Source organism: Ailuropoda melanoleuca, chromosome 9 (genome assembly GCF_002007445.2).
Source record: "Ailuropoda melanoleuca isolate Jingjing chromosome 9, ASM200744v2, whole genome shotgun sequence".
NCBI classification, from domain to species: Eukaryota; Metazoa; Chordata; class Mammalia; order Carnivora; family Ursidae; genus Ailuropoda; species Ailuropoda melanoleuca.
The window spans coordinates 91,525,895-91,549,523 of NC_048226.1; the positions used below are offsets into that span (position 1 = coordinate 91,525,895).

General features: G+C 41.3%; 1 long non-coding RNA gene across 1 annotated transcript in view; it reads left to right on the forward strand.

The window, feature by feature from the left end:
- The first annotated feature begins 4,438 nt into the window (after nucleotides 1-4,438).
- LOC117803822 overlaps nucleotides 4,439-23,629 on the forward strand; it is a 30,180-nt gene continuing 10,989 nt past the window's right edge. The window contains exons 1-2 of the long non-coding RNA XR_004627929.1: nucleotides 4,439-4,555; nucleotides 13,531-13,588. This is a non-coding gene — a long non-coding RNA (uncharacterized LOC117803822). The remainder of the gene's footprint in view (nucleotides 4,556-13,530; nucleotides 13,589-23,629) is intronic.

The window sequence follows — 23,629 nt, forward strand, 5'->3', positions numbered from 1 at the left end:
AGATGGCAGTGACTGAGGCAGGGTAATTCTAGTCATAGAAAAGAGGAGTGAAGGCCTCAAGATGGCATGAGAGAGAGTAAAAGAGAGAGACTGAGTTTCTGTCTGAAATTGGGAGTCCGTTGGTCTTAACTGGGCCAGAGTTTATTGAGAGAAGAAACATGACTAGCTAATCAAATTAGACTCCATTCTCTTAAGATTTTCCATCCTGTGTTTCAAGTTGGGTTTCTTTTATGGAAAGACCATTGTTTTGTTCCTATAAAGGGGGTTAATAGACTGTAACACCAGCTTAATTATAACCTGCTTCCTTGACCACTTTCGTTGGTTTAATATTTACTCGGCTTAGCATTTATCATGGATCTCAGTGTAGGGTGGGGCCATTGAAAANTGGGGGGGTGGCGCGGACAGAGTCTCCAAGTCTTCTTGGGTCTCTGATTATTACTTCCCTTCAAGTTTTATGAAAATGATAGTATTAATAACAACAATGTTAGCCATTTGTATGTCATCATTGGAAAAGTGTCTGTTCATATCTTCTGCCCATTTTATGATTTATTCGTNAAATGGGCAGAAGATATGAACAGACACTTTTCCAATGAAGACATACAAATGGCTAACAGACACATGAAAAAATGTTCAAAATCATTAGCCATCAGGGAAATTCAAATTAAAACCACACTAAGATACCACCTTATGCCAGTTAGAATGGCAAAAATTGACAAGGCAAGAAATAACAATTGCTGGAGAGGATGTGGAGAAAGGGGATCCCTCCTACATTGTTGGTGGGAATGCAAGTTGGTACAGCCACTGTGGAAAACAGTGTGGAGGCCCCTTAAAAAGTTAAAAATTGAGCTACCCTATGATCCAGCAATTGCACTACTGGGTATTTACCCCAAAGATACAGACGTAGTGAAGAGAAGGGCCATATGCACCCCAATGTTCATAGCAGCATTGTCCACAATAGCTAAATTGTGAAAGGAGCCGAGATGCCCTTCAACAGATGACTGGATTAAGAAGATGTGGTCCATATATACAATGGAATATTACTCAGCTGTTAGAAAGAACGATTTCTCAACATTTGCTTCAACATGGACGGGACTGGAGGAGATAATGCTAAGTGAAATAAGTCAAGCAGAGAAAGACAATTATCATATGGTTTCACTCATTTATGGAACATAAGGAATAGCAGGGAGATCAGTAGGAGAAGAAAGGGAAGAAGAAGGGGGGGGTAAACAGAAGGGGAAATGAACCATGAGAGACTAGGGACTCTGGGAAACAAACTGAGAGTCTTGCACATTCTTAAAGTTTGTTTTCAGTGACTATGACCAAAGAGCCAAAGGATTTCTTTTTCATCTAAAATAAACTTAAGAGCACAATACAGTAAAAATTATAATTATAGGTTTCACAAGGATGGAAGCTTTCAAAATGGTGGCAGGTATTTAAAGAACACTCTCATGTTAAAAGATGCCGGTCTTGCTAACTCTAATTACAAAGGAGGGTAAATAACGTCAAAATACATCTTGGGAGCTTTTGGTGCAATAAAAAGTAAGCGTTAACAGCTAAACAGCAACTGACATCTGGATGGATTGATGATACAGCTTTTTTCTTTCCTTTTATTTTTTCTGCTGTTAATTAAAAGTTAGTTGTACCAATAGAAAATAAGGCCAGATTTTTAATCCCTAACAGCTTCTCAACCTTTCCCCTCATTCACATTAAATTTGAAGTCTAAAGAAAACCCAGCAGCTGGGTCTGTGTGTTACAGAGAGAGGCAGAAAGCAAAGGAATCACCTTCTAAAGTGGTAGGGCATCCAAGCAAACCAAACATTCTTGGTTCAGGGGAACACCAGGCAGTTGGTTCCATCAAGTTAGCCAGGTCAGTTTGTCTGTAGATTGAGTGGTAATCTTCAAGACAGTTGGCCCTTTATTGCTTGCTCTGCAGAGACCCTGTCTCCCTCAGCAATGTGAGGGGTCTTTCTCTGGTGACGGATGGGGCTGGAATCTCCAGGCAATGAAGAACCATCCTCCTCCCCTCCATGGTGGGAATGTCAGTATCCCTAATACTGTGTAATGTTTCAATGAGAAAGGAAAGAAGGACACTGAGCACAGCTAAGGTGGACCTAAACTCTTGACTTGAGTGACCTTCAAACTCAATGGTCTGAACTGATTCTTGATGGAAAAACAATACATATGTGTCATCATAAAACATGCAGAGGATAGGGAGGTATTTGGAAAATGTAAAAAAACTAGAAGGACTGTGGTTCCTTGATGATACTATTTCCTCAGTTTTATCATCTGCTTTTGCCAAGGTACCATGGTAGGATGTGGAGCAATCGGAACCATCACGCACTGCTGGTGTGGAAATGTAAAATGGTACAGTCACTTTGGAAAACAAGTTTGGCAGGTATTCCAAGTAGTGAAATAGGGAGTTACCATATGATCTAGCAATTCCACTCCCAGGTAACCACCCAAAAGAAATAAAAGCATATGTCCACACCAAAACTTGTCCCTGAATGTTCGTAACAGTATTATTCGTTAATAGCCCCAAAGTGGCAACAAAACAAAGGTTCATCAAGAGGAATGTGGGTTGGTAAGGTGTGCTCTATCTATCCAAGGGAATATTAGTCAGCAGTAAGAGAGACATGAACGATCCATGCTAAAACATGGGTGGACCTTAACAGCATAATGCTAAATGAAAAAGCCACATACAAAAGGTCACACGTTGCATTATTCCATTTTTATGAAATGTTCAAAACCAGCAAATGCATAGAAATAGAAGGAAATGAGTGTTTCCTGGGCCTTAGGGATTAGGAAACGTGGGGATTGTCTGCTGGTGAGTAAGGTTATTGGGGGGGGGGTGATAATAGGTTCTAAAATTGATTGCAGTGATATTGTACAATTCTGTGAATATACTAAAAACATGGAATTTCACATGTTAAAGTGTGACATGTATTGCATGTGAACTTTATCTCAGTAAAGCTGTTACAATGATTTAAAAAAATAGAAATGTAACATTATAAGCCCCTTTTAAAAAATGTTGCAAGATGAATCATTTAAATTGTTCTCCACAATTCTGCAAAGGAGGTCTGCCACAATTTCACCTCCCTCAGCATAATATGTTGTTTCTTTGGATTGTTTGCTCTTCTTTGCTCTTTTAAGTAATGACAGCAAGAACATCTTCATGCCTAAAGCCTTAAAAAGACTCTGTCATCTGTATATCATCTATCTATCTATCTATCTATCTATCTATCTATCTATCTATCTATCATCTACCTACCTATCCAGTCTTCCATCCATCCATTCATCCATCTTTTATCTTTATCATGTATCATCTATCTGTCTGTCTTTCTATCCATCCACCCATCTCATCTATCTATCATCTATGTATCTTCTCCCTAGGGTAAATTCCTAGGTCAAAGGGGACAAATTGACCTTACAGGACCAACTGGATAGAACTGGGGTCTCTGTCCTCCTCCCCATATCTCCCTTTTTCTCTTCCTCTTTTCTTCGTTCCCTCCCTCTTCCCCTTATTCCTTTCTTTTTTCTTACTTTAAAAACGTATTGAGACAATTTCTCCCTAGTAATTCTGGAGCTTTGACTGCAGGAATAGTGTGAGAGATAAATATAAAAGTCATGAGAATAATTTTTTTTTCTGTATCAACACCCAAGAACTTACACATACAAATGATTCAAAGAGTCTTAGGGCTGGATCTAGCAAGGTCTTTGCTCATGGTCTGCCCAGAGTCCATCACATTTCCTCTCCAGATCTCTCCTTTTCTTTAGCTGTTTGGTTCCCATGTGGTTTTAGGGTCTACTAAGTCATGTTTTCTTCTTCAGGCCTTGCCTGTTCTTGCTCCCTCGCAGCCAATTGGATTCATTTGTTCAGCCAATGCTGTGGGGCACCTGCTGTATGCCGGGTACCGCACTTGGCCCCAGAGCTCAGCAGGGAGCAACGCAGGCCTGGTTCCCACTATGGGCACCTTGCATCTTTTGGACTCCTGTGATGGGTGCAGCCTGCTCTGTGCTCGGGAGGCTCCCTTGATCCCGGTTGTGCTTGCTGCAGCAAGGGATGAAGGAGGAGTATAGGATGCGCTCCCTGCCTGACAAGGGGGTGGTGTCTTAGTTTGAGGAAATAGGACATCAAATATGGAGAAACACTTGGGAACAATACAAAGCACAGCCAGAGACACTAGCCATTGAGTGGACACTATGATACATGGAAGCTTTGCTTCAATTTCCTCACTTAAACCTCCCAATGACCCTCAGGCCATTTTGCAGATGAGAAGACTGAGGCTCTGAGAGCTGCTGCAGAGTGTATTCACAGGAGCTCTCTCTGGCTCTATAGGGAGGACACTTCATTTTTCATTTATTCTGAAGTATTTTTTTTAAGTTTTTTTGTGCTTTGTTTTTGATTTTTGATTTTTTGGTTTGTTTTCGTTTGTTTTAGTTTTTTGGAGGAACTAGCATCCTGACGTGTGCTAAGGAGTGTGCTGACACCTGAGAATACAGAAATGAATAAAAAATATATGTATATATTCCTTGGCTGCCTGGAAGGCTCAGTCAGGTAAGCATCCGACTTTTGATTTCAGCTCAGGTCATGATCTGAGGGTCTTGGGATCGAGCCTCCACATTGGGCTCCCTTCTTAGCCGGGAGCCTGTGTCTATCTCTCCCTCTGCCCCTCCCCCCTGCTCTCTTGCTCTCTCTCCCTCTAAAATAAATAAATCTTTAAAAAAGTAGTCCTAATATCATGAAACTTACATTCTACGAGGACAATAAACAGGTGGATGAATGAGGGAAAAATGAAGCGAGTAGGGGCTCGAGAGCAAGGGAGTGAGGACCCTTTGATTCAAGTGACACTGCTCAGAAGCATCTGGAAACACACTGTTAGTGAAGTGCTGTGTGCAAGGTGTTCTCAGGTCCCGAGATTCATGGATGAGTAAAATTATGGAACGAACTGATGGGCAGACCTAAGGCTAGCAACATTTTAGTTTAGCGATTAGAAAATACATAACAACATTAAAACACCCAAACATCTGCTATATCTTATCACCATGAATTCAAAAAGGGCACCTTGATACCAAGTTTTGTCACAGATTGGTGAGTGCTTGATCATGGGCTGGCATTTGGAAGCCATGAGTTTTCCCCATAAGTGTTCTGTGTTCAGAGGAAGAACTGGACCTGAATCCTAATAGTTTGGTGATAGTAGTAATAGTAATAGCTCATATTTATTGAGTTCTCTTAGTGTGCTGGTGCTGTGCCAAAAACCCTTCGTGTGTTATTGACTCGAATCCTCACAGCAACCCTAAATAAGCTGGATAGATGGGTGGTACGAGACTTCCTTATTGGTGGAGAAACTGGGACTTTCAGGGGTATAGTAAATTTCCAAAGACATAGAGCTAATAAACGGGAGAACACAGTTTGAACCCAATTCAAGCTCCAACCAATTCTCTTCAACAAAGGAGGGATTTGAGTTTTGGCTTTGCTGAGTGCAGGGAGGGGTTGGAAATACATTTCAGTGTTATGTTGGCTCTGCAGTTTCTCGTACTTTGGGGATACATAACCTGTTCCCTTTGCATTGTTCTGTATGTGGATATCTCCTGTTTAGCCTCTCTCTGTCCAGTCCCTCTATTTCCAGCAACAGCACCCATATTGTACTTTGGGGGCTACCTCACCCCACTGACTACAGTTTTAGTGGGGCTACCCTCATCGTGCCCTCTCTCTCTTGGCCAAGCAGTGGGCAGGTGATGTGAGTGAGGCTGGAGTCTTGGCATGGAATTTGATTCTTGAGCAGAGTGACAAATGCTAGAAACAGATGCATCTCAGCCCCAGAACCCTCCCTGAAGAAAAGGCTGTTTGTTAATCCATCCTTCCTGGACTCAAAGGAATTGCTTTGATCCCTGCCTGCTCTTTTTAGTTCTTTGGGACTTATTCCCCTTATACTCCTCTTCAATCCTTCTACTAAATTTCTTTTTCTTTTTCTTTTTTTTGCTTAGATGAGCCGGAATCGGTCTCTGTTTCTTGCCACCGGGTGATAGAGGCTGGAGATTACAATCTAGGGTTTAAATCAGATGAACCTCTGTTCTTACCCCAAACCCACTATTTACTAAGTATGTGACATTGGGCAAGCCACTTAATCTCTCTAAGTATGTTTTCTTACCTATGAAGTGGGGATAATAGGGTGCTGAAAAAGTGAGCCACTGCATGTAATTTGCTTAACAAAGAGCCTGGACTCAATCATAGGATTTGCTTAGCCGAGTGCTTTTTCTTATCAACTCCTTAATACATATTAGCTGCTCTGATCTGCCTTGGCAAACCAAAGAAAAGTATGTTCTCCCCACCTCAAGCCAGGACCAGATAGTTTGCATAACACTAAATATAGATAGATATTGGGGAAAAAATCACAGGAATGGAATTTTACATAATCAGAGACAAAGATAAACTGAAAACATACCAAAGCAGAAGAATCTGGACAATTTATTGGACCAGAGATTTTCGACTTCAGAGCACAAACTACTCACAAAATCATAGGATTCAGTATCTTGATTTTGAGTATTTAGAAGATTCTTATTCCTGTTTTACAGTTGATGTAAGTGCTGACCTTTCATTCCACACATATTTATTGCATGCCTACCGTGAGTCTGGCATGGTGCCGAATCTTGGGATAAAGAAGAGGAAGATACAGCTAGGGTATCAGTATGAGTATTCTTGGGTAAGGGTGGGTGTTTTCCATGTGATGATTCAGTGACACAGGCTTTTTTCCATCTCATGGAATCACCATCCTCAAGGGCCTCAGCATCCTCTGTCTCTAGTCAGATAATGGGGGAAGGGAGATTGGAGAGAGTACAGCTGCTTCTTAACCTAAGAGGGTTAAGGTGGCCCCAAAAGCCTGGAGGTGACATTCGTGGCTTGCCCTCCCAGTTAATTGACGTGATCACATGGCCTCACCTGGATGCAGAGGCACCGAGAAATGCACAGCCTCTTCCAGCAACAACTCTCTTGTATGCAGGGGAGCAGAAGCCATTGCTGAAGTCCAGTATCTGGTCCTCTGAAAACGGAGCTCTCTGGCCTTTGGTTCTCTATCATCCAAAGGATGGCTTTGGTTCTCTATCATCCAAAGGATGGCTTTGGTTCTCTATCATCCAAAGGATGGCTTTGGGTCTCTACCATTCAAAGGATGGCTTTGCTTGTTCTATGGTTCTAAAGTCTCTGAAAATTAAGAGGTGGGAGATCTTTATTCAGCTCACCAAATCCATCAGCTTAGACACGCGCACGTGCACACACACACACGTGCACACACACACACGTGCACGCGGTTGAAACAGCGTACTGAGTCATCATATTATATTACTTTGGTCTTTCTTCGTAACCTTTATCTAGGACATGTCTGCATACCTAATTCAATATCACACACACCGAACTTGAAAGGAGAATATTTCATATGTATATATATTTGCGTACGTTGGAGGATGTGTGAAGTTTGTTGTACCTAAGGGAATTTTGGCCTTATTGAACTGGAGGGAAGGACAAAAGATTCAGATATGTTGGCTGTCATTAAAACTGTAAGCTTTAATTCCGAGGTAAATTTTTTCTCTCTTCTTCTCATTTTCTTTCCTCCTGTTTCTCCTCTCCTCCTTTTTCGTTCTCTTTGGTAGCTGAAGAGAGACCTAAATCAACTGACTTAGAGAAGATAAGTTCACACAACAGAAATCAGGAAATGTGGATTTCAAGTGTGGGTCTTTGGGTATGCAAATTGGACTGGGCTTCACATAATGTCAAGTATCTAGCAAGGAAATTACAGGGAAATTAAATCCTACTTTCAAAATCTTACTTCCAACATTTCCCTACATTTGTCCTTTTGTGCACTGGAACTGAACATTTGTTTTTACTAGTGTTTTCTGTGCTATGTGGACTTGACCTCTGTATCCTGCCAATATTTTCAACCACAGTTTGTATAAACATTGCATTGTCCCATGTGTCAGCCCAAATCAAACTTGAACACAAAATTGTGATGGTGAGCAGTCATTTTCTTCTATGACAACTGGTTCACTCAATCATTGACCCAACAGTTGGAGACAGAGGTGACAATATCGCCTCTGGGTCCCTATATCTCCATCCCTATCTCTACCTCTCTATCTCTACTTATATTTCTATATCTGTGTCTATCTCTATACATCTGGCTAGGATTGCTTTAAATAATATGTAATAAAATAATGCACCATGGATTGGTAAAAATCTACAAACCAATTTCCTTTTCCCGTCATGGCCGTGCCTACCATGTATAAGTATGCTGCAGGTGCTCGGCGATTACCTCTACCCTTCTGTCGTGGAGACAGATATGCAAAACACATGTCCCAAAAGTTAAGTGACATCCAAGAGCACGTTCCTCAGGAGTCGCAAAGCCAGGATTTCAGAGTCTGTGTTTTTAATAACTGCTCTGTATTGACATTTGTGTTGAGATAGACACGAGGAGGAGTATGCCATTAACAAGGCAGAGGGACAGCAAGTGTAAGTCTCGCAAGTGGTACTACTCTGTTAGAATCACAGAACATAAACATCTAATCCTGGGAGGGCTTCTGAATCTACTTCATCCTTTGCTCTTAGTTAATAGATAGGGCAAGTGAGGTGTGTCAGGGGGTGGGATACTCACGTTGACATTAGAATTCAGGTCTCCTTGTCCCCTAGGCAGTGTATGATCCATTATTCCACAATCAACTCATGACACTGGAGGAAAGAGGCTCTTCCAAGCTCCGGGTTTTATTTGCTGGCTCTTTGCCTTCTTTTCAACAAATCATCAGGTTGACAGTGTGGACTTTGGCCTCAAACTATCTTTATCCCTGTTCAGGTCTTGGTTTACTCCCTGGGATGGAATCGTTTGCTCATTCCCTTTTCACTGAGTACCTGTTGGCCTCATATCCTGAGCCTGGGGCAGGAGATGGGTTTCTAGCATGTGGGTAACAGAGCTGGCTCTGCTGCTTACTAGATATCTGGTTATGGGAGAATCATTTAGTTTGGTTTTTTCCTTTTGTTTCTCTCACCTTTAAAATGGGGCTGAGTCTATTTATGTCATAGGGCTGTTGTAATAATAAAATGAGTTCTATATGGAAAGAGATTTATCCTTATTTGAGGAAGTTATAATCTAAGGGAGGAAACTGATATTACAGATATTTACAAGACTAAGCAACAAGTATTGTGTAAGAGAGAGACCCAGGGTCCTGGGAGACTGTATAAGACAGACATTTTCCCTGGGCTGGAGGATGTGAGGCCTCTAGGAGTCCAGGATGATGTCTCATCCGGACCAAATCCCGGGGAGGGCACTCTGGCCCCAGAGGGAAGGCCTGCAGGCAAGAAGAGCACAATACTTTCTAGGCACAAGTAGCCCCGTGTTCTGCTCCTTTAGAAGCAGAGTGGTGGGTGGGGGAAGGGACGGGAGTTGGATGAGCCAGGAGAAACACACAGAGGTCAGATCACACGGGGCCCGTGCGTCAAGCTAAGAAGTTCAGACTTGTTCTTCAAGCCAAGTCGAATTGTTTGCAAAATCACTCAAAGCCACTGTTCTGTGATGGGAGCATGGGAAAGAGAATCAAGATTCAGTGAACGCTGGCTATGCCCTATGTGCTTTATCTAATTCTCTGACTTAATTCTCATGAAGCCCTCCATAGGAAGCATTATTACAGAGGAATACACTGAGGTTTGGAAAGATCAGCTTCCAGGAGGTCACATCATTGTGGCAAAGCTGTGATTTGTATTATTCCGTCAGACAGTGCAACTTTCTTCTGTCATGCATAATACGTTAATTCCCCCCTCCAAAAAAAAACCCATATAAAAGCTGAATGAATAGAACTGAAAAAAAAACCCCAAACTTTGCATGTGTTATGGAGGAGTCATATTCCACAGAATCCAAAAGCATTACTAAAATTCTTGATTATGCAATGATTATTTAAAACATTAAAATTGGTTTGAACATTAAATGCAAATAGTTCTTCTCTTATGTAATTTCCTGCCTCAAAACCCTGATTTTTTTTTTCCAGCTTATTTCAAGCGACATTTGGGAAGGAGAAGAAATTTTTTTAAAATGTAGGAAAATGACTGGCTAGTGGTGATTTTGCAAGAGACTGAGTAGGGAACTCAGCGTGAGGCTGCGAGGGTGGTTTCATAAGAGTTTACAAGATTTCTTTAAATATTTGTGAGGTGAGACTTGGTATAGAACTATTTCTTCTCTTGACAAGGGAGCACAAAGCATGTTCAACCCTAAGGACTGCCCCCTGGTTCCACGAACTTCCCTGCCTTTGGAATTCTGGAAGGGTTTTTGGTGCCAATTTTCATCATTTCTATACTTTTTAAAGCTTTCTCCACATCTTTCAATAAGGCTCATCTTTCAATACAGTCTTAGATGATCTATTTCCAGACATTCCTATATGTTATTTAATTTGGCACCTGTTCTTCATGATTGAACGGCTTGACTCCATCAAGGATTCCAACAGATCCAGAGATTCCCTCCTATGAGCACACCGAGTGGTTTTTATCTGTGTCTCAGTTGTTTAAGTGTTGGTGTCAGGGCTTTCATTTTTCCTTTTCTCACTTATCTTCATAAAACATCAGGGAGAATTGTAGCAAAACATTGAAATAATTGCACAAAGATGGTTGCAAAAGCGGGTGGTGCTGCTTACGATTTCTGAATTCCGAAGATGAGGTGGGTGTAAGGATGTCCACAAGAAAAGCAAGTATGTGGAAATCAAGACTTGCTTTAACGAATGAATTCAACAAATGGACTGTCTTAAGGAAGCTTATCTGGAAGAAGATTCTCACATAAGGATTTGTATAAATGACTGGAAAAACCTTCAGGGGATTGAGAAAGTGGGACAGGAAATGAAAGGAAGCTGGTCATTGGTATCATGCAGCTACCATGGGCACAGTGAAGAAAATAAGCAAGAAGGGTCCCATGGAGGGAAACTCTGCTCACTTCTGCAGGTGAGCACTGCACACAGGGTAGATCATGCCTCCGAGTTGTCCTGATCAGGGGAAAGGGAGCTGGAGTATTTATACCCACCATCCCACTCCTTGGTCATTGGTTAAGGCTCTACAAATTCGCAGTCTTTAGTTCTCTGTGTTCTGGTGCAGGCAACATGAGCTGGGCTTCAGCAGCCTGGGACCAGCCCTCCCCAAAGGGAAACAAGTACTGGCTGCTGGGAGTATGAGCACTTTGGTCAAAAATATGCACAACAATAATGGTAACGGGGTCCAAAGGACTGTGGACGAGACTCTTCCAGGCACCCTTCTAGAATGCAATGGAGAAGAGGACAAACACTGTCCCTACCTACTCTCACAGCACTTACATCTGGATGATAGCAACACAGGCAAAAACAAACTAATCATAGATTGTTATACGTGTGATGAAAAATGCAGGGGGCTGCTACAGGCAAAAAGTAAGAAATCTACTGTATATAGATGGTCAGTAAAGGGCTCTTTCTGGAGATGGCTTTTAAGCTGAGGTCTGAATGCTGAAAAGGAGTAAACTACTTGACAAGTCAGGAGGGGGAAACTTTCCAGGTATAGGGCACACATATTCAAAGTCTCTTAGGTGGGAGTGACAGTGGCATGCTCCATGAACTGAGAGAAGACCATAGAGGCTGGAGCCCAAGCTTGGCAGGTGAAGTGTTTCAGTTATCTGTTGCTGCCCAACAAACCGACCCCAAACTCAGTGTCTTATAAGATAAGTCTTGCAGTTGTAGTCATTCCGTTGGCTGGATCGGGGCTGGCTTGGCTGGTCATAGATGACCATGTTCTGGCAGATGCTACTGGGTCTTGGCTGGGCCTCCTTTCTAATAGGCTCATTTGTGCTTCTTCACTGGGAGGCAATATTTGAGAGAGTGAGGGCAGGAAGCTTCAAGGCCCCTTGAGGCTGTTTCAGGAGGTACACAATATCACTTCCACCAAATTCTACTGCTCAGAGCTAGTCACAAGGCAGATTCAAGGGGTTGGGAAAATGTCTTCGTCTTTTGATTAGAGGCACTGCAATGTATTTGTGGCCATTTTTTTAATCCACCAAAGGAAAAGGCTATGATTTGAGATGTGCTGGGGTTGGATTAAACACGTCATTGTGGGCCACATTAAAGTGTTTGGATATTGGGATCTCAGTGTCCAGTAGCCAGTATCCATTGTCATCCTTGATCAAGATGTGAACCAATATAGAAACACAATGAAGGTGTAAGATGCACGGGCATCAAGTTGTTCCTTTATCTTTTAGGATGTGATTTATATTTGTGGACAAGTGGAGTATTTAATAGAGCACCAAAGGAGAAAGCGAGATTACCCATCCAGTCACTGACAAGGCTCTTCAGTTACTAGATGCACGGTCTTGAGGAAATAGTTTGACTTTCTTGATTTACTGAGAATAGAATGAAACAATGTTTGCCAAGTGTTTAGTCTAGCCCATGTCAGGAAATGAGGGCTCGATAAAGTTTGCAATTGTTATTAATGAAGACAAGTAGCTCTTGGTGCCTGATTTGCATAAAGTTCATAGAAGATATCATACCCACTGGTCTTTCTTCCCTTATCCCCATTTGAAAAGACCCTATTCACCCTTTTATCAAAACTTTTCCTTTCCTTTCCTCCAACCCTTTTGGCATTTCCCCACATAGATCCTTCAGCATAAGAATGAAAGGGACTGCCCCTGAGAAGAAATTTGCAGATCTTGACAAGTAGACCTTCAGCGTTTATTATCTTAGTGAAGTTGCAGATGAATTTTAATAACAATAACCAACAAACCCCTTTTATTCCCTTGTGAAGATAAAACTGATAAGAAGTGGTACTTGGTGTCATCTGGTGTGACCGTTTCTAAGGACATAGACAATGAAATATTTTCTTTCTAGAAGATTCCATTAACACACACATATATATATGAGGGCAGGCTCTCACACTAACACATCCAAACAACTAATTGTTTCTGTCTTTAACACTTTCCACAGAATTGCAGGCAACTCACAAATTCCATAATTTATTGACTGTCACTGCTCATACAGAAAGGATGGTCATTATCTCTGACGTATTTATGGACCTGGTTAATACTGAGTATTAAAAATGTTATTGAGGATTTAAATCTAGGCAAGTGACTTCCATCCAGTGCCAAGAGATTCACAATTTGCTGGCTCCCCTTCTAGAGGGAGCTTGCCAGGTATGGAAATATTATTACATGGTTGAATGAAAAGGAAACTGAATCGTAGAAATAACCTCCATCCCTAAAGAGCAATGACCTATGAAACAGCTAAAGGGAATAAGGAAATGAAGTTTCTCAATTAAAAAAGAGAAGGAGGAAGAAAGCACCCAAAGAGAAGTAGATGGGTAGACCTAGGAACCCGGAGACTGCAAGTCCAGCAAGAGACTATAGCCCTCTTGGTATTTAGCGTCCTGTGGACACCTGCTGTACTTCCATCTCTTGCCTAATTTCCTCTAACTGCTTCCTGCCAGAATAATAGCTTTTTTTAGAATATCGTTTTATACCATACATAATACTTTAATGTTATTTGATTTTATTTTCACAGTCTCATGAGTTTGGCCTTATTTCCGGCTTGCACCTGAGGACACTGAGGTTCTGAATAGGTAAGCAACTTGCCTCTGCTGTGGGGCTGGTAATGGACAGAGCTAGGAGTTACTCTCAGAGCATCCAACTCAGGACTTGGTGTGCTTGGAGCTGTGCCAAGGTGTCTCTGACATCAATTCCTCCCCTCCAACCGTGGCTCACATGATCCTTGGTGGAAAAATTGTAGTTTAGACTTTCATGGGTGCTCTCTAAAGAATCTTTCACCTTCTGAGCTCATGGATGGAACTCAGTGTGTGTTGATTAATGGAAAGTTTTGTTGCCTGGGAATAACAGGACACCCCTTTCTTTCCTATTCCTAGCTCCCCAGTTTTTGGTACCCACATCTTAATCTTAGAAGATTTCTTCTTAAAAAGAATGTTTACAGCGAATGTGGTGCAGGGCCGTGATTCACATCCAGGCAGCGGGGTGCAGAGCCCATGCGTTCATCACTCTGTTCTTGCTCTGTGTCCTTGTTTGGTTATTAAAACTCTCTGAGCCCCAGAGTCTGTCATCTTTCACTTGGGGCTACATTGCTTACCTCAGATAGCTGGTGTAAGGTTGAAATCCAATTATAATCTAGCCACCTAGTAAAGTTCCCAGAATTTAGTGGGTACTGGTTATATGGTAGTGCTCTTATTATTGTTGGACTGGTAGGAAAATGCTCATTCATACCATTTGACATACCATCCTTAAGTTTTGCTATTAACCTACCATTGAATATTATACCAGTCCTTTAACATCCCTTGGATTTCAGTTTCCCCAATATCTGCCTTTGCTCATAGGGTTGCTTTGAAAGTTACAAAACAAAACAAAACAAAACAGGTTATTAGAGTGGTTTGCAAGTGGCTATTTATCATGTGTGTATAAGATGTTGATGTCACTATTGTAATGATCACTACTAAGTGTCGTCCATGACCTACAGATTTGTTTCTAGGCAGCACTCTCATATCAATGGGCGTCTCATAGCATCTTAGAACATCAGAGCAGTAAAACGAATTAGAAATCATCTACCACAAAGATGGTAAACTCTTACGTATTTAGACTCAGCCTGATATTTTTTTTAACCACACAGAGGTTGTTTTGTTTTAATTCAGTTATCAGCATTTAAAAATCAAGATTTATTTTTTTACATCGTAATACAAATTTTTGGCATCTTCTACAAAAAGATGGCCTGTGTTCTGAAGAAATTTTGCAGGGCAAGTATCAGCTGGAGCTGACAAAGGGCTGCATTCTTTACAAAGTATACATGTCCCACAGCACCCCATACCCTGGACTCCCCATTTCCTTTTTTTAAAAATTATTATTATTACATTATGTTAGTCACCATACAGTACATCGTTAGTTGTTTTTGGGTTGTTTTTTTTTTTAAGATTTTATTTATTTATTTGACAGAGAGAAAGACAGCCTGAGAGAGAGGGAGCACAGGCAGGGGGAGTGGGAGAGGAAGAAGCAGCCTCCCAGTAGAGGAGCCTGATGCGGGGCTCGATCCCAGGACTCCGGGATCACGCCCTGAGCTGAAGGCAGATGCTTAACAACTGAGCCACCCAGGCGCCCCACATTATTAGTTTTTGATGTAGTGTTTCATGGTTCATTGTTTGCGTACAACACCCAGGGCTCCATGCAATACATGCCCTCCTTAATACCCATTACTGGGCTAACGCATCCCCCCACCCCCTCCCCTCTGAAACTCCCAGTTTGTTTCCTTGAGTCCATAGTCTTTCATGGTTCATCTCCCTCTCTGATTCTCCCCCTTCAGTTTTCCCTTACTTCCCCTAATGTCCTCTGTGCTCTAGCATGACTCCCCATTTCCTGACATCAGGTGGCTTGTAGGGACACGTAGCACTACAGGCACTTGAATTGGCAACGGCCGTCTACCTCCCCTCCTCCACCAAGTTTGACATTTCATATACAGGTGAGGACATGGAGGCCCCCAGGCCCCTCTGCCTTTTATTATCTATATCCTTATTGACTACGTTGCTTCTTGTTAGTTTTCTGGGCCCAAATCCTTCTTCTCAACCATGTAAGGGGGACCGTGTCTTCTATTTCAGTTTAGTTTAGTTTATTCCACTTCATTTAATTTTATCTTTTTAAAAAAAAAGGGTTTATTTATTTATTTGTAGAGGGGAGGCAGGGAGGGGTAGAAGGAGAGGGAGAGAGAGTCCCAAGCAGACTCCATACTGAGCATAGAGCCTGATGCGGGGCTCGATCCCTAAACCCTGAGATCACGACCTGAGCCGAAACCGACCACACCACCCAGGTGCCCCTAATTTTATCTTACTTTATTCTTAATCTAAAAAAAATCCACCGACAGTCTTTCTATCTTTACATTTGTCTTAGCCTGTCTTCTAGAAAAATGCTTTTAACCCAGCTTGAAAACCTGCTTTTAACCTACCACCAACTCTATATAAAAATAGTATTAGCACAAAGGACAATTGATTCTTTAAATTGCTGCAATTGATCATTATCAAAGTACTCACTTATTCATGAACTTATTTGATCTGCAAAGGACCTGTGAGATCAGGTGAACAGATAATAGCACTGCCTTAAAATAAGCTAATGGAAAGGGGGTCCTCAAACTCCAAAGCTTCATGCCAATGTTCTACCTTGTATCCCAATTTAAAGAGTAGGAAATTAGTAAGGAAAACAAAAGAAATGAGCCAAATATAAGGCATGAGTTGGGACCAGAACTGGTCTCCTGTTTTGTCCAGAGCCCCGGAAAAAAAGAGCCAGAAGGAGCCTCGGCAGTTGATTCCAAATTCTTCACTTGACACAGGCAGAAACTAAAACCCAGAGGAAAGAAAGTTACTGCCTCAGCTTTTTGTTACGGTTGAAAAAAATAGGCTTATAACATGGGATTTCTAGCACTTTGCCAAGAGTTCTTTCCTGATTCTCAAAACGATTTCTGAAATGCACAGTGAGATTTCTCTATAAGTAAATGTAAGAGAAAAAAAGGAGCTAAAACTAGTAAGTTTTCAAAAGGCTAAGGCCATCGGTCTGTCTCAATGCATTTTCATGATGCATTGATCAATGCACAGCAATTTTTCTCTGTTGCTGAAATCTGATTTTTTAAAAAGTGAATCAATAAGCATTTGTATATTCTGACTTTCCACCTTCCTATGTCCTTCCTTTGTGCCCTAAACCTCCCACTTTCTCTTTGTTCAGGTATTTTCTCAGATCTCCTACCCGATTTCATCTCTACGGGGAGGTGTGGTGGAAAGTATACAGACCTCGAGCCAGAGGGTCTGTATACTTCAGACCCCAAATCATTCAGCCTTGACACCACTCTTAGGAATGGCCATCCCCATTTTTGGCTGTGGGTTGATATATACTCACTGACCCACTCTCCATGCACTGTTTGTGAATCTTTGCCTAGTTTCAGTGTTTGTACGATGTGAGCACGTGAGCAGGTCACCTCCAAGGTCTAAGGGAGACAGATACAACTGGAATCATTTTGCAATTTACCTGCTATACAAAAGAAAATGCTTTTTTTTTTTTTTAATGCCAGTGAGCCTTGTTCATTCACTTATTCATTGAGCACCTTTAAGACGGCAGGCAGTATTCTAGGTAGAGAAGACACAGTTGTAAACAAGATAGCACATCTCTTGAAGGTTACATTCTGGACGGGGAGGACAGACAACAAACAAGAAGGTAGGAAAATACCAGATCACAATGAGCATTATGCAAATATAAGGGAGTATGTCTTCCTTACGTGCTCCCACTGGGCTTTGTACATTTTTTCCAGTTTTCCCTAGTGCCCTGTAATTGTCTGTCTGTATATGTATCTCCTCCGTTAGAGTCGGAGTTTATGAAGAGATGATACCTTGTCATTTTACATCTAAATTCCCAATTCTTACACGGTGTCAGCTACAGTGGATGTGTTCAATAATGGCTTGTTCACCTTTTGAATACTGACTTCATCCTTGGCTCATCTTCTTTTTCTCTGCTCTCATTCTATCTATTCTTATGTGCTCTCTTCCTGATTTCTTAACATATATGTTTTTAAAAGTATACATTTTACAATAGTAAACTCCTGTAAATCTTTCCAGAACAAGATGAGTTTGTAGAAGTCAATGGTTAAAAAAATAAATAAATTCATACATAAAATACCCAATGGATGTTTAATGGGTAAATGAGTGAATTAACCAGTGTGTAAGCCCAGGTTAGACAACGCATTTTAACCCTGTTCAACTAACACTAATGTAGGACTAATGCAATGAAGCAGTCAGGTAGTTATGAGTGAGGGTGTATGTCAGACAGACTCGGGTTTGAATACAAACTTTACAACTTCTTTTTTTTTTTTAAAGATTTTATTTACTTATTGGAGAGAGTGCAGAGAGAGAGAAGGTATGAATGGGGGCGGGGAGGAAGGGGCAGAGGGAGAGGGAGAAGCAGACTCCCCACTGAGCATGGAGCCCTACTCGGGACTCCATCCCAGGACTCCGAGATAATGACCTGAGCTGAAGGCAGATGCTTAACCAACTGGGCCACCCAGAAGCCCCCAAGCTTTCCAACTTCTTTTTTTTTTTTAATTTTTTTTATTATATTATGTTAAGTCACCATACAGTACATCCCTGGTTTCTGATGTAAAGTTCGATGATTCATTAGTTGCGTATAACACCCAGTGCACCACGCAATACGTGCCAAGCTTTCCAACTTCTAATAGTTCTGTGACCTCAGGAAAATGGCTCATCTTTGCTGATCTTAGTGTTTTCATTGAAAATATTGCTTATCGATATCTGCCCCATTGGGCTCCTTCAAGGAGTAGATGGCATTATGTCTATAAAAAACTCTGCATACAACAGGAATAGCTCACCTGTGTCATTGCTATTGTGAACAAGTGCTTTACATTAATCAAAGACTCAGGTACAGAGTGGTTGATGGATCCACTAGCTTGTTATAAGCAGTCCGGGGTTCTTAATCATAAACATTTAGGATCACAAAATCGGCACTCAATAAAGGTAGCCACTGTTAAGTATTAAGCTGATTACCTTTTGTTATATGATCTCTTTGGCAATATTGAGCAACCCATGGAAAAGCATTTTATAAGACACCAAAGCAAAGACGAACACTCATGATCTAAGGCATTATGATCTCAAACTACAATGAGCATGTGCCCCTTTCTTGCCAGGGACTATTCCTGTTTGGTCTAATTGCCTTATTGTAAGAACCCCTCACTCCTCTTAACAAAAATGTCCTGATTTGTACAGTCACCCGATCCTAACTGACTCATATCCAAAGCCAAGTGCGCACGGGAAGCAAAAAGAGGAAAGAGGAAGAAAGAAACATGAAGCGGTTTCATTCTGTAAACATGTCTTCTCCCCACCAACATATCCTCAAAGGGGGCTCTGATTTATGGGTCCTGATTCATGGCAATTGGAAGTGTGGAAGATTTGTCACCTTGGATTTTGAGGGTCTAATCATTTATACTCTAAAACTATGTCTTCACCTCCAAGGGATTATAGAGAGATGGTATGTGAAGTTATCATGTTAATGGGAGGGCTACAAAAATCAATGGCGGGATCAGGGATGGGGGCTGTTTAATCTCATTGCCACAGCTAGAGATGCCAGCACATTCGTCTTTCTCAAGAGTATGCACACAGCTCTATTAGGTGCTGGGCGTGCCATAATTCTACTGTAATTGCAATGGCATTATAAATTATCGTCATAACACCCTGTAGTGAGTGCACCAGTGCTCCGGTTCATGGCTCTGTGTTTTCTCTATGTGCAACCATTTATTTTTGGAGATGGTACAAGGAGCTATGAGCATAAATATGCCCACATCCTCATGTCACGTGATTAGTCTGTCGCCTGCTCCTCTGATCAGCTTCGTAAGGTCCTACAGTGAACTGAGAGAAAAGAGCTCTGTCTTCTATACTTGGCCTTACTACTAACTAGCCATATGACCTTGTGAAAGTCATATTCCTCCTTCCCTTGTATGGTATGCAGAATAAATTCATTGAGTTCAATCATAGATTGCCAAATTTCAGCCATTTTCTTACCTCATTTGGGGCCCCTTTTGCATATTACATGTACTTTTTTTTTTAATCTGAGTGTAGCTGACACACAATTTTACGTTCAGGTGCACAGCATAGTGATTTAATCACTATACTATGCTGTGCTCACCACAAGTGCAATATCATTGACTATAGTCCCTGTGCCGTACCTTTTATTCCTGTGACTTATTCATGTACTATTAACTGTAAAAAAATTTGCCTATGCACAATGCAAAATCACTGTAATCACAGAGTTCCGCAACCAGCATGCACGTTGGTATGGAAAGGTTAAGTAGTTTTCTCCGGTTTTGAGGATTTGGCGATAGGTAGAGACAGAAAACGTGAATGTCTCTCTTCTTGTTAGATGTGATTAAGTGTTTTCTCTGGGTTTTCAAAACTTCTGTTCTAGCTCATTGTCACTGTTGTGAGATGTGGTACCATGCCCCCAGAGACACACAGCGAGCCTCTGACACCTTCCCCTCCTTGTGTCCACCTCTGCACCCCTCTGTGCTTTAGAGGTCCATGGGGTGACCCTGACAACACTATGAGCCTCAGTCTCTTTTACCATTTACAACTAACTCTGAGACTTCTGGCATTCTTGGGATTCAAATGTCAAATCTTCTGCAATGAGCTTGGAAGCAAAGTGGTCTTGGGTTTCTGTCCTTCATGCAGTTCCACATGATCCCTGTCTCCCTAGCCTTCAATTCTTCTTTTCTTGTAGTACTGGGAAAATTCTAGAAGTCTATACTTAGGTAGATAACACATCAGAGAATGGAAGCCTCCTCTTGAAAGCCCCATTCCCAATCCCGTGTATAGAGATTTTGAAGTCTTCCTCCCTTGGCTTTGACAAATGGTGGCCTAGCTTCGCTCCCCAATCATATACTTTCGACAACCTCTTTTGAGACAAGCCTCCCCTGTGTATTGACAATGCAAGGGTAGGAGGGAAGGGGGGCACTGTTGTTGGAAGGGCCCATTCCCTCAACTTTTAGCTGTGCCTCAACTTTTGAGAATGTGGCCCAACCATCTGTGGTTATATTAATGACAAGTGTTTAGCTTTTTTGGTCTTGGTTTAAGTAGTTACTAACTTAGCATAGCACCCGGAGTGTTGCTTCAAAGTCAACTAGAAATCAAGTCATGTCACTTCTCTGCTTGAAGCTCCTCAAATTTCCTCCCCCTCAGAGAAAATGTTAAAATTCTTTTTTTATTATGTTAATCACCATACAGTACATCCCCAGATTCCAATGTAAAGTTTGATGCTTCATTAGTTGCGTATAACACCCAGTGCACCATGCAATACGTGCCCTCCTTACTACCCATCACCAGTCTATCCCATTCCCCCACCCCCTCCCCTCTGAAGTCTTCAGTTTGTTTCTCATAGTCCATAGTCTCTCATGTTTCATTCCCCCTTCTGATTACCCCCCTTTTCTTTATCCCTTTCTTCCCCTACCGATCATCCTAGTTCTTATGTTCCATAGATGAGAGAAATCATATGATAATTGTCTTTCTCTGCTTGACTTATTTCACTTAGCATTATCTCCTCCAGTGCCGTCCATGTTGCAGCAAATGTTGAGAATTCGTTCTTTCTGATAGCTGAGTAATATTCCATTGTATATATGGACCACAGCTTCTTAATCCAGTCATCTGTTGAAGGGCATCTCGGCTCCTTCCCATGATTTGGCTATTGTGGACAATGCAGCTATGAACATTGGGGTGCATATGGCCCTTCTCTTTACTACGTCTGTATGAAAAAGTTAAAATTCTTAAACTGATCTTCCAAGCCATTCGTATGCTGCCCCCATCACCTCCCCGCATTTCTGCCCCCTCACCTATGTTTTCCTGTATGCTGCCTGTTCTGGACTAAAAACCAAGCCATTTCTGCCACAGGGCATTTTCTGCTTCCCATTCCTTCTTCCTGGGATATTTGAATGTCTCCCTGCGTCACTTCTTCTAGGTCCCTGCTCAAATGTCCCCTTATCTGTGACGCCCTTCCTGACTAATGTATCCGAGGTAGTATCCTCCTCTTTTTCCCAGCATGCTCTGTTTCACTTACTGTGTTTTATTTTTCTCCATGTTTTATCTTTTGAGAAACAATATATTTTTCTTTGCCTATTGTCCATTTCCCCTCTTTAGAATGAAAGTCCAGAAGGGCAGAGATTCCTGTTTCTGTCTGCTTTTTCTTATTGTTGCATACTCAGTACCGAGAATAGTGCCTGACCTATAATGGCATTCAGTAAGTATTTGCTGAATACATCTGCATACATAAATGGTTGGATCAAGTCTGCTACTTTTCCTTCCTTCCCATCGTGCTGCTTATTCCTTTTCTTTCTGCTTTAAAAAAATTTACACGTAATAATTCGTGTCATCCCAAAATTTAAAAATACATATGTAAAATGCTATACAATGAAAGTCTCCCTTTAAACCTTATGCCTTACTAGATTTTCTTTATGCATATACAAGCATTATATATATAATATATATATATTATATATGTTTATATATATACTCTCCTTTGCCTACTTTTTACTGCTATGGGTTTTTCTACTCTTTTTAAATTTTCTTCTTTTCCTTCCTCTTTTCTTCCCTCCCTTCTTCTTTCCCTCATTTCTTCCTTCCTTCCTTCCTTCCTTCCTTCCTTCCTTCCTTCCTTCCCTCCCTTCACTTCTTTACTGTTTTCCTCATTTTTATCCTTTATGACTCTCATTATATTTTCTGTAGTATCTATCCCCTTTGTTTTCCGTCCCATTCTCTCTCTGTGTATGTAGGACATCATTGATTATATCTCAGCTATGTTGTCTGTAAGCTCTTCCTGTGGTCTTGTTCTATCTTTCTGAGCTCCTGCATTTCAGCTTGCAATCTTCTTTAATAACAGCAATTGTTTTATTAATATGTTTTGATTCATGACATGCTTGTTTACAATTTTCTTCTGATGAGAAATCTTCATCTCATGCTAAATGTTGCTTCTCTTTTCCAGACTTTTCAATAGTATCTTTGAATGGCTTTCCTGTTCCTGTGTAATCATTCATCTTTTAATGAAATGGGTGTTTCGAAACTGGCTATTTTCAGTAGATTCCTATGGATGGGAGAATAGCTTCAAAGATTTCACACCCCGGAGGCTCTCTGTTGGTCCGTTGTTAGCATGATCCTTGCAAATACTGGGGATCTATGTGATTTTTGTGGGTGGATTTCTCTGCCTCGCCACCAAAACTGCTTACTCGGTTCCCTTACCTGTTGCGGAGAAGGGTGAGAGCTTTTGTGCATTATGTCAAGAATCTCACTTCTAGGAAGTGTATCTTTGCTGATGTTTCTGAGCTTTGGATTCTCTTGTCGCTCATTTCGCTTCTTCTCTCTTCCTCCCTTTTTTACCTTCTACCATTCCCGGTTTGGGGCAGCCTTCTATGTGTATTTTGGATTTTATTGAAAATGAATGTCATATTTGCATTTTATTGAAAATGCAGATTGCAGGGTTTAATACATTAAAAACGTTCTTCTTAGTGTTTTTAAAACATGATTTCTTGGAAGAGAAGTGAGAAGATGCTGACTATCTCATTATGTTCATATGGGAAATTCTTGTTCCTTGTTTCTGACTATTTTGATTCTCATTAGAATTCTCTAGAGAGCAGATTGGGCAAATTCCCTGATTTTTTACGCTCTGAGCTTTCTGAAGTAAGGTGTTTGGGGGCTTTCACTGTAGGATCGGGATGGATGTTGGCCCCGTCAATCACCTTCCCTCACTCAGCCTCCTATGAAAGAGTTGCCTGGGGATAGAAGTGCGACGACTCTGAAAATGAAATTTACATCCAAAAGGAATTCATTTTGCTATCCGGAGAAGTACCGGATTTTCCTAATCCTCTTGCTTTTTAGAAGGTAATGTTTATTTATGGTCACATAACATTACATCAGCGCTGGAAAGCACCACAGAAGCATCTTGCCTAATACCTCAGTTGAAAGACGAAAAAACTGAGTTCAGAATCTGGAATTGACTTGTTCCATGGCTTCAAGGCCAGAGTGTTGACGCAAAAGGTCATATGTAACAGTAAGTTGGAGAGCAGAGGGAAAACGAGATTCTGG